The sequence below is a fragment of the Rattus norvegicus genome, chromosome 1 (genome assembly GCF_021556685.1).
Source record: "Rattus norvegicus strain SHRSP/BbbUtx chromosome 1, alternate assembly SHRSP_T2T, whole genome shotgun sequence".
Lineage (NCBI taxonomy): Eukaryota > Metazoa > Chordata > Mammalia > Rodentia > Muridae > Rattus > Rattus norvegicus.
The window spans coordinates 177,100,605-177,111,134 of NC_141534.1; positions in this window are offsets into that span (position 1 = coordinate 177,100,605).

A 10,530-nucleotide genomic window follows, 5' to 3' on the forward strand; every position below is an offset into this window, starting at 1 on the left:
CCCTCTGGGAGTCACAGCAGAGCAGAGAACAGAGTCAGGGGCCCAAAGACTGGGCCAGGCCAGGGTAGGGGGGATGAGGAGTGGGAGGAAGAGGAGCTCTGGCTTATTCCAGTGAGGATGATTGTATGCAAGGTTGATGGCAGTTGTGGCTGGGAGCACAGAGAGGCCTTCTATGGGAGATTGGGCTGCAGCTCTATAGAAGGCCTTCTTCATGGCTTCCCATGGTGCATCTTGGTGAAAAGAGGCAGAAGACCAAGGTTCTGAACAGTTTATTGTCATGGTGGAAAATGAATGCATAAAACCATACCCTCTTTCTCAGGGTGGGCCTGAGATTAAATATGTTTTGCAGAGACAAATGTCTGGGAAAGGAAGTTTATTGGCTAAGCACATCATGAGCGTGGAGAACTCTGTTTTGAGCCTATTTGACCATAGGACAGGTTTCTTTTATGTGAGAAGCATGGTACATGTTCCAAATCAGGAGTCTGGCAAGGAGCTGGGAAGCATCTAAGCCTCAGGTGTGCGTCCACTGCTTCTCGGGGTCTCAACCTGCTCTATCTTACCAAACTTCCTTGCATGGTTTTATGTCCCACAAGATAAATAAGGTGGTGGTTTGGGGGGACTCTGTCCTGTTCATTCATTCAAATGTATGCATATGGCATTTGGAACTCAGTCCCAGCTACCAAAAGTCTATGTGTGTCTGTTTGTTTGTATGAACATGAACACTTGTGGAGTAGATGAAACAGGCGGTTGGGCCTGACCAGAATGTGTGCGTATGAATGAATGTGTTTGTGCATATTTGGCTATGTAAAGCGTTTTCTTTGTAACATTTTATCTATAAGACAATTCTTTCTTACATAGAGAACTTTTGTCTAAAGGTTATAAAAAGCTGAAAGTAGTAAAAAGAAAAAAAGAGTATGTAGCCATTTTCTGTTTCATCTGATGTGTGTTGTCTGTGTGGATGACTTCTTTCTTTTCTCCTTGGATCACAAAGAGTTATCCTTTACCTGATTTCCCACTACTAAATGGCATGTGTTAATCACCAATCAGCCACAGAATAAGCAAGAGTGTGTTTCCAGAAGTTTCCAGAAGCCATCGGCCTCTAGCCTTCCATGCAGTTAGAGTTATAAGGCTGGAGATCATCAGTCTTTTTTTTTTTTTTTTTTTCTTTTTTTCGGAGCTGGGGACCGAACCCAGGGCCTTGAGGTTGCTAGGCAAGTGCTCTACCACTGAGCCAAATCCCCAACCCCGAGATCATCAGTCTTTGGTCTTCATTCAACAACTCTGTGTTCTACCTCAGTTCATTCCTCTAAGGCCAGGTAACCTCCCTTCTCCACTACAGTGTGGGGCGGGCAGAGATATCCTTCTAAGGTGAAAGACAATTTATTGCACCTGGCCCCTCCCACCAAGAAAGAAGCACAATATTAGTGGGTCTATTCGGATTCTGGAGATGTTCCTCACTTGGGTGTCTTACTCAGGTCCATTTACCAAGTGATTGCAAAGCTGGTAGCTTTGCGTAGAACCTCAAACAGGAGAAGGCTCTTCAACAGGTCCAGGCTGCTCTACCACTTGGGACTATATGATCCAGCAGACCTGATGATAGTACTTGAGGTGTCAGTGGCAGATAGAAATACTGTTTGGACCCCTATAGATGAATCACACAAAAGCCCTTTGGGATTTTGGAGCAAACTCTACCATCATCTGCAGACAACTCTTCTCCTTTGAAAAACAGCTCTTAGCCTGCTATTGGGCCTTAGTGGAAACCGAATGTTTGACAATATGATACCAAGTTATCATTTAACCTGAACTGCCCATCATGAGCTGAGTGTTATCAGACCTTCCAAGTCATAAAGTGGGATATGCACAGCAGCAGTCTATTATCAGATGGAAATGGTATATACATGATCAGGCCCAAGCAGGTCCTGAAGGCACAGGCAAGTTCCATGAAGAAGTTGCTCAAATGCCTATGGTTTTTTACTCCTGTTACAATGCTGTCTGCTGCCAAGTGTGCCCCTGTAGCCTCATGGGGTGTTGACTGAGGAAGAGAAGACTGGGATCTGGTTTACTGATGGTTCTGCACTCTATGCAGGCACCACCCAGAAGTGGACAGCTACAGTATTATTACCTCTTTGTGGGACAACCTGAAAGATACTGGTGAAGGGGGATCTTCACAGTTTATTTGCAAGACTGGCCAGATGTACGGTGGTTTACTGACTCGTGGGCTGTAGCCAATGTATTGGCTGGATGGTCAGGGACTTGGAAAGATCACGATTGGAAAATTGGTGCGACATGTAGGAAAGAAGTGTGTAGGTAGATCTCTCCAAAAGGACAAAGGATGTGAAGATATTTGGGTCCCATGTAAATGCTCACCAAAAGGTGACTTCAGCCAAGGAGGAGTTCAGTAATCAAGTGGATAAGATGACCCGTTTTGTAGACAGTCAACTTCTTTCTCCACCCATCCCTTTCTCTTTTTTTTAAGGTTTATTTATTTTATGAGTACACTGTAGCTGTCTTCAGACACACCAGAAGAGAGTGTTGGATCCCATTACAGAGGGTTGTGAGCCACCATGTGGTTGCTGGGAATTGAACTCATGACTTCTGGAAGAGCAGTCAGTGCTCTAACCACTGAGCCATCTCTCCAGCCCCATCCATCCCTTTTATTGCCCAGTGGGCACATGGGCATGGTGGCAGAGATGGGATTAAACTTGGGCTCAACAACATGGACTTCCTCTTACCAAGGCTGACCTGACTACAGCTGCTGTTGAATGCCAGATCTTCCGACAGTAGAGACCTGCCTCCTGGCTGCCCGAAGACACTCTTCTCTTGGCTCCCTTCTGATCAAGATGCAGAACTCTTAGCCTCTTCTCCAGCTTTCTGCATGCAGCCATGCTCCCACCATGATGATAATAGACTGAACCCCTGAAACTGTAAGCCAACTCCAATTAAATATTGTCCCTTCTAAGAGTTACCTTAGTCGTGGCATCTCTTCACAGCAGTGGAAACCCCGAGTGTGTGTGTTTGTGCACGTGTGTGGGTGCGTATAGATCAAACAATAATTTTGTACAGTCAGTTCTCTCTTTTCCATTTTTATCTGGGTTCTTGGGCTCAGACCCAGCCCACCAGGGTTGTGGGACAAGTGCCTTTATCCATTGAGTCATCTCACTGGCTTCTACTTCCAAGGTTTTGTGTATGCACGGACACCCCTTGTAATACTCTCATGCAGTCTGCTTTCAGACCCTAAGCAATTACTGAAGGAGAATCTCAGGTCCTGAAACCTTTTGTATGGAATTCATGTATAAGTGATATATGTATATCTAAAGGATATATTGATATCTGCCCTTGACCTATTTTATTCAAACATTAGACAGATTAAATGGACATTGTGTTAATAGTCCCTACAAACTACTTAGACAAGAAATACTAATTCATATTAAACCTCAAGCTTCCCCCTTCCTCCTTAGACTTTTCCTGTTCATATTATCTGCATGCTACTTCTGTTCTCAACTAGTTGTGCACAACTCAACTGCCTGTGAATATGAAGTAACTCTTGGTGGGAGGACATCAGGAGTCCCATGCTGTATCTGAGTGACAAGTCATTGTTCTCAAGCAACATTGCTCTAGTCAGAGCACACACAGCATTTATGAAATGTCTCTGGCAAAGGATAATTGCTAGTGTCACATTTGATCTGTTGAGTAGCCTCAGAAGCATTGATTCCATTGCACTGTGAGCTGCTAACCACACTCAGCAGACTGTGGAGGGCAGTAACAAGTGAGGAAATCTGTCACCTGAAAAATCAACCAGGAGCAGGGCTGGGGATTTAGCTCAGTGGTAGAGCGCTTGCCTAGCAAGCACAAGGCCCTGGGTTCGGTCCCCAGCTCTGAAAAATAGAAAAAAGAAAAAAAAATCAACCAGGAGCCCTAAGGTTGGTCTCTTTCTAACTGAGGTCTGGCTTCTTGGCCCTATGGCAGTTGGTAGCAGTTAGAGCTGGGGTGATGAAAGTTTCCCTGAGGGGTGGAGTGAGTGATGGCAGGAGACAAAAGGTACAGATAAGAAAGAGGTCAGGAGAGCTAAGTCATTTAGCACATTTTAAAAAAATATTTATTTATGGGTATGAGTGCTCTATTTGCATGTATGCCTTCATGACAGAAGAGGGCATCAGATCATAGTACAGATTTTTGTGAGCCACTCTGGGTGCTGGGAATTGAACTCAGGACCTCTGAAAGAGCAGCCAGTGAGTGCTCTTAGCCACTGAGCCCTCCAAACCCAATTTTATTTTTTTTAATTATTATTTGACTTTATGGGTGGGTTTTTTAATTTGTTTTGTTTTGCCTGCCTGCATGTCTGTAAACCACATGCATGCCTGGTGTCCATGGAAGCCAGGGAGGGTGTCCCATCCCCAGGAACTGGAGTTCCAGGGAGTTGTGGGCTTACACGTGGGTGCTAGGAAATGCCAGGCCCTTCGGAAAAGCAGCCAGTCTTCTTGACCACTGAGCCATCTCTTCAGCTCTAGCACAATTGTTTCTGTAATTCTGAGTTTTGACTAATGAAGCTTTAAAAATTATATTATTATTTATTTGTATGTGTGTGGGAGTGCATAAGCCAAGGTACATGTGTAGAGGTCAGAGGACAACTTGTGGGAATTAGCTCTCTCCTTCCATCCAGTAGGTACTGGGGATTGAACTCAGGTCGTCAGGTTTGGTAGTAAGCACCTTTACCAGTTGAGCTATCTCTCTGGCCCTACACTGTGGACTCTATAGCGTGTATGTGGCTTGTCCAAGTCAGGACAACTTAGGTTCTTTCCTCTTACTATGTGAGTTCCGGGGATTCAGCTCAGGTCATCAGACTGAGTTGAGAGCACTTGAGTCTGCCAAGCCATCTCCCCAGCCCCAAGGAAAACTTTAAAAGAGGAAAACAAAACAGAGCAAAAACCCCAGAAACCTATCAGAGGTGAACTATTTCTTCAGGGCTTAAACACAAACTAGAAAAGACTGCTTTTTGGAAAGCCCCCCCTAGTCTCATGAAACATTCCTCTGATTACATCACTGAGAAAATAATAGTTCTTAGTTCTGAAGAAATTTGTCTGGAGGGCAGAGCTTATATAACAGGCACAGGCTCGTGTACTGCTGTGTATTAAAGCACTGGAGAGGGTGTCTCCTGTCTCAACTAAAATCCTATTTTGCTGACAAGGAAGTTGAATGAGTAGGGGAATTCAAGGCTTTTATTTGCAAAGTCATTCTCTACTGTTAAATTCTTTTCTTTTTCTTTTTTATTTCTTTCCCTTTCTTTCTTTTTCTTTTCTTTCTTTCTTTCTTTCTTTCTTTCTTTCTTTCTTTCTTTTTTTTTTGGATCCCTCAGCTAACCCAGAGGGTGAGTCTGCAGAAGTTGCCAAGCAACACTACAGTTAGGAACAAATGGGTGGGGAAAGAACTAGAGGTTTGACTTCTCTAGCCTGGGGCAAGTGGGTGGGACCCTTCCTTCTAGTACATTTTGTACTGTACTTGGAGGAGCATGAAATTTAAAAAATCAGGATTGTTTCAGTTAGGATGTTGCTGAAATTAAACCATAACAGCATGCCCTGTGCTTAGCTGGAGGGAGTGGAGTCTGGGTATCTTGGTTATTTGGAGACTTTTGTCACAAAGATCACTACTAGGTTCCCCTTTAAAAGTTCCCAGGATGGGGGCTGGGGATTTAGCTCAGTGGTGGAGCGCTTACCTAGCAAGCGCAAGGCCCTGGGTTCGGTCCCCAGCTCTGGAAAAAAAAAAGTTCCCAGGACTAAAGTCAATGGAGCTGTAGAAACAAAATTTGGTTCCAGCCCTGGGTGGGAGAACAGATAAGGGAACAAAATAAATGCTCAGCCGTCCTTCAGGCACAAGGAAAGCCACACACAGGTTTTAACAGACTAGTGTGTGCACGTGCATGAGAGAGAGAGAGAGATGCTAAGTGGGTGCTCTACCATTGAGCAGTATCCCTGCTGATAAGAATGTTTCATAATCTATATAAGAGCACACTATATGTCAGTTTAACAGTACACTGCTCCTGAGCACTGTTTCGACATTTATTTAAAGACAGACTCGTGTAACCCAAGATGGCCTCCCATGCTTTATGTACTCTCAATTTCTCTGATTCTTCTGCCCCTACTTCCCAGGCACATTCCTCCCAGGAATGCAGGTGTGTGCCACCACACTCAGCTCATGGCTACCAGGGATTGAACCCAAAGCTTCACTCATGCTAAGCAAGAACTCTACCACGGGGCTGGGGATTTAGCTCAGTGGTAGAGCGCTTACCTAGGAAGCACAAGGCCCTGGGTTTGGTCCCCAGCTCCGAAAAAAAGAAAAAAAAGAAAAGAAAAAAAAGAAATGTAGATATAGAAAATGCCCAATAACAAATGAAAAAAATTTTTTAAAGATTTATTTATTTAATGAATATGAGCACACTCTGTCTTCAAACACACCAGACCCCATTACAGATGGTCGTGAGACACCATGTGGTTGCTGGGAACTGAACTCAGAACTTCTGGAAGAGCAGTTGGTGCTCTTAACCACTGAGCCATCTCTCCAGCCCCCGAAAAAATTTTTAAAAATTAAAACATATTTACTACGCTCTAAAAAAAGAAAAAGAAAAATATTTACGTGCTAAAGAGAGAAAGAAAGGAAGGAAGGAAGGAAGGAAGGGAGGAAGGAAGAAAGAAAGGAAGAAAGAAAGAAAGAAAGAAAGACAGACAGACAGACAGACAGATCAAGACTCAGCTGGGCAGTGATGGTGCATGCCTTTAGTTCCAGCACTCTGGAGGCAGAGGCAGGAGGCTCTCTGAGGTTGAGGGTATCGAGGTATACAGAAAGAGTTCTAGGACAGCCAGGGGTACACAGAGAAACCCTGTCACAAACAAAAACTGAAACTCAGTGGCTCATACCGATCTATAATTCTAGCACCTTGGAGACTGAGACAGGAGGAGGAGACCCTTGAAAGTGCGATGGCATCCTGGGCCAAGAATGAAACTCCACAGGGGTTGGGGATTTAGCTCAATGGTAGAGCGCTTCCTTAGGAAGCGCAAGGCCCTGGGTTCGGTCCCCAGCTCCGAAAAAAAAAGAACCAAAAAAAAAAAAAAAAAATGAAGCTCCACAAAAAAGCCAAAACAGCAGACGAGGGATGCTGCTTGGTTGGTAGAGTTGTTCTTTTTTTTTTTTTTTTTTCTTTTTTTCGGTGCTGGGGACCGAACCCAGGGCCTTGCGCTTGCTAGGCAAGCGCTCTACCACTGAGCTAAATCCCCAACCCCTCCATTTCAAATGTTATCCCCCATTCCCGTTTTTCTCTCTGGAAATCCCCTATCCCATCCCCTAACCCCCTGCCTCCATGAGGGTGCTCCCCCACCCACCCACTCCCTCCCTACTTTTTTCTTTTCTACATTTGTGTGTGAGCAAATTCGGGGGTCAGAGGACATGTTCTGGGAGTTGGTTCTTTCCTTCCATCTTGTGGGCTCTGAGGAGAGAACTCAGAGGCCTGGCGGCAAGCACCTGTATTTGTGGAGCCATCTATGGCTGGCCAGCAGGTATTTTTCACACTATCATACCACACAACAATGGGAACTGGCCTCTCCCATTCTCCCTGACTACCTGGGTGGCAGGAATCCAAATCCCTGGGTCTACAGACTGAGTTCTTCCTATCAGGAGCCAATGTCCTTTAGGCCATCCAGCCTTACTTCAAGGACCTCCCAGTCTACGGAGGTGGGCAGGTGGCAAAGTATGAGATAAAGTCAAAACAAACACTATTAACACTGTTTGGCTCCAGAAAATTGTGCTGGGAATGAGGAATATCTGGGAGCCTTCAGAACATTTAAAATTTCATTATTTTAGAGAAGGGGGAAAGAACATGGAGGAAAAAAAGTCTGTTTTAGAAGCGTTCATTGAACACAGTAGTAACAGTCTGTTCAAAACCTTAAATAGGCAAATTGACTTGGAACAAGAAAACAAACCATCAAACAACTTAAATTAAGGGCTCTTATCAGTTAAAAGATAAGGAGCACCAAAGCCACAAGAGAAGCTGCAGTAATAAAGGAGACTGTTGAGTGACCGAGGACAGGGGTAGTAGCAAATGATTCGCAGATGGATGTAAGCTGGAGAAGGCACTAAAGCAAAGCCAGTCAGCAGAATTGTTACTTCATATGGTTAAAACTCGTTATTGCCAGTGTGCGTGTGTGCGTGTGTGTATAACTCACATGGTGTGTGTGTGGAAGTCAAAGGACAACTTGTGGTGGGAGTTGGTTCTCTCCTCAGCACAGGATCCTGGGGATCAAACTCAGGTTGTCAGGCTTGATGGCGGGTGCTTTGTCCTTTACCAACTGAGTGAGACATCTTGCTGGTTGTAAATGGAATTCTTACATAGGAGGGGCTCAGAAACATCTATTTAATTGGGGACAGGTATGCAAGGGGTTCTGATGTTCCCCTTTACCTAAAAAGCACAATTTAAGATTTAGTTCATATTATAGATAAATTAAAGCAGTTTTCTAAGCTTACTTTTATTTATGTGTCCTGTAAAATGAAGGAAAGGTTAACTGTCCATAAAAAAGAGTGGAGAAAGGGAGGTGTGAAGAGAGGTGACAGATATCCCCTCCAGGGCTCTGGCCATGGTAGTTCAGACAGCACCTCTCCAGGAAATGGACAAGTGTAAGCTCTTATCCTACACTGGATTAAAGGCAAGTGTTTGTGCCAGGTGTGATGCAGCCTGTAATCCTGAAACTCCATTGTTAGACACCTACTATCACACACAGAACAATCAGATCAACATAATTACAGTTTGGGTTAGCATATGAAAAGAGACATTTAGACAGTTGTGGTTACTTTAAAGCACCACTGGGACCTCAGGAAAACTTTCATGTCATGTTTTAGGAACTAAAGTGGGTTTTTATTAAAAATTCAGCTTGACAGGACTGACAGATGGCTTAGAGAGTGAAGGCCTTTGCAAGCCGGGCAACCTGAGTTTGATCACTGGGATTCAAGTAAAGGTTAGTGACCTTCATAGACACACCACACATACATACCCACATTCATGGTAGCATGTACACAGATGCTAATAATAATTTATTCTTGAGATAGGGTCTTTCTTGGTAGTTTTTGCTTGCCTTATCTCCTGAGTGCTGGGATTAAAAGTGTGTGCCGCACAGCCTGGCAATAATAATAATTTCAAACCTTAGCTAGGAAGCTGGACCTGTGACTCACACTTATAATTGAAGAGCTTTAAAAAAAAGTCACAGATGAACTGAGAAACTCAGGACAGAAATGTTGACAAGCTGATAAGAAGATCACCACACTAACCTCCTTCTGTTTTTACACTTTTGAGACAATTTAAGTGGAACAGATCTGCATATGGAAACTTCCACCCCAGAAGTTCCCTTTGAAACTGCCAAAGCCCTCATCTCCACTGGACATACTACTGGCCTTCATTGTTCTAACTAAAGGACAATCTGCTTCTGTTGAGTTCAATCTTTCTTAGTTTCAGGTCATCCCAATCTAACAATAATGCCTGAACTCCCAAGTCAGATGGATCCCTGTGAGTTACACAGCTTTCTCATCTTGAAAAAATAAAAACTAAAAACAAAGACCAATCAATCATCCTGGACTGGCAGGTGCACAGGTCTATAATCCCAGCACCTGGAGGTGGTTCAAATCATCTGGGCTACATGGCAAAGGCAGGTCTCAAAAACAAAAATCAGTTTGACTTTTAAGCTTTTGAAGTGTTAAAAAAATGTGTGTGTGTGTGTGTGTGTGTTAATATATACACACATTAATACTTCTTTTTTTTTTTTTTTTTGGTTCTTTTTTTTTTTTTCCGGAGCTGGGGACCGAACCCAGGGCCTTGTGCTTCCTAGGTAAGCGCTCTACCACTGAGCTAAATCCCCAGCCCCACATTAATACTTCTTTAAATACAATAATGACAATAGAAAAGTTATAAACAGCTATTATCCAGATAATGTGAATCTACATTAAAAAACATCAAGTTTTCTTCAGATAATCTCGGTTCCCCAAAAGTGGATTCTAATTTCCTAGTGAAAAAGAATATTACTTTTCTGTGTTTCAGACTGGCTTCAGCAATTCCCACTACAGCAAAGAATGCTAGAAACCAAAAGCTCCAAAATAACAAGGAGAAATGATAGATCATAGCATACAAAATAGGAACACACTTGTATGTAGAGATTAAGTTACGGTTGATAAGGTTGTGGAAATTATTTTTCCTGGAAATTATGAGACAGGACCATTACACAGCAAAGGGGTTTTGAAGTTCTGATCCTCCTGCCTCAGTTTCCAGACTGTTGGAACCAAGGTGTGTGCGCCAGCGCACACCTTTTAGGTTTTGTTTGTTTTTTTCTCCTGGGACCAATCAGTTTGGTCAGCTCATTCTCACGTGTTAGCGAACAAACATAAACACTACGGTTGCAGGGTGGGCATTCAGGCTTGTGGCAGGACCAATTGCCACGGATGAGTTCGGTCGTGAGGGACTCAGTCAGGACTGGAAAGGCCACCTCAGAGGACACTCCTATA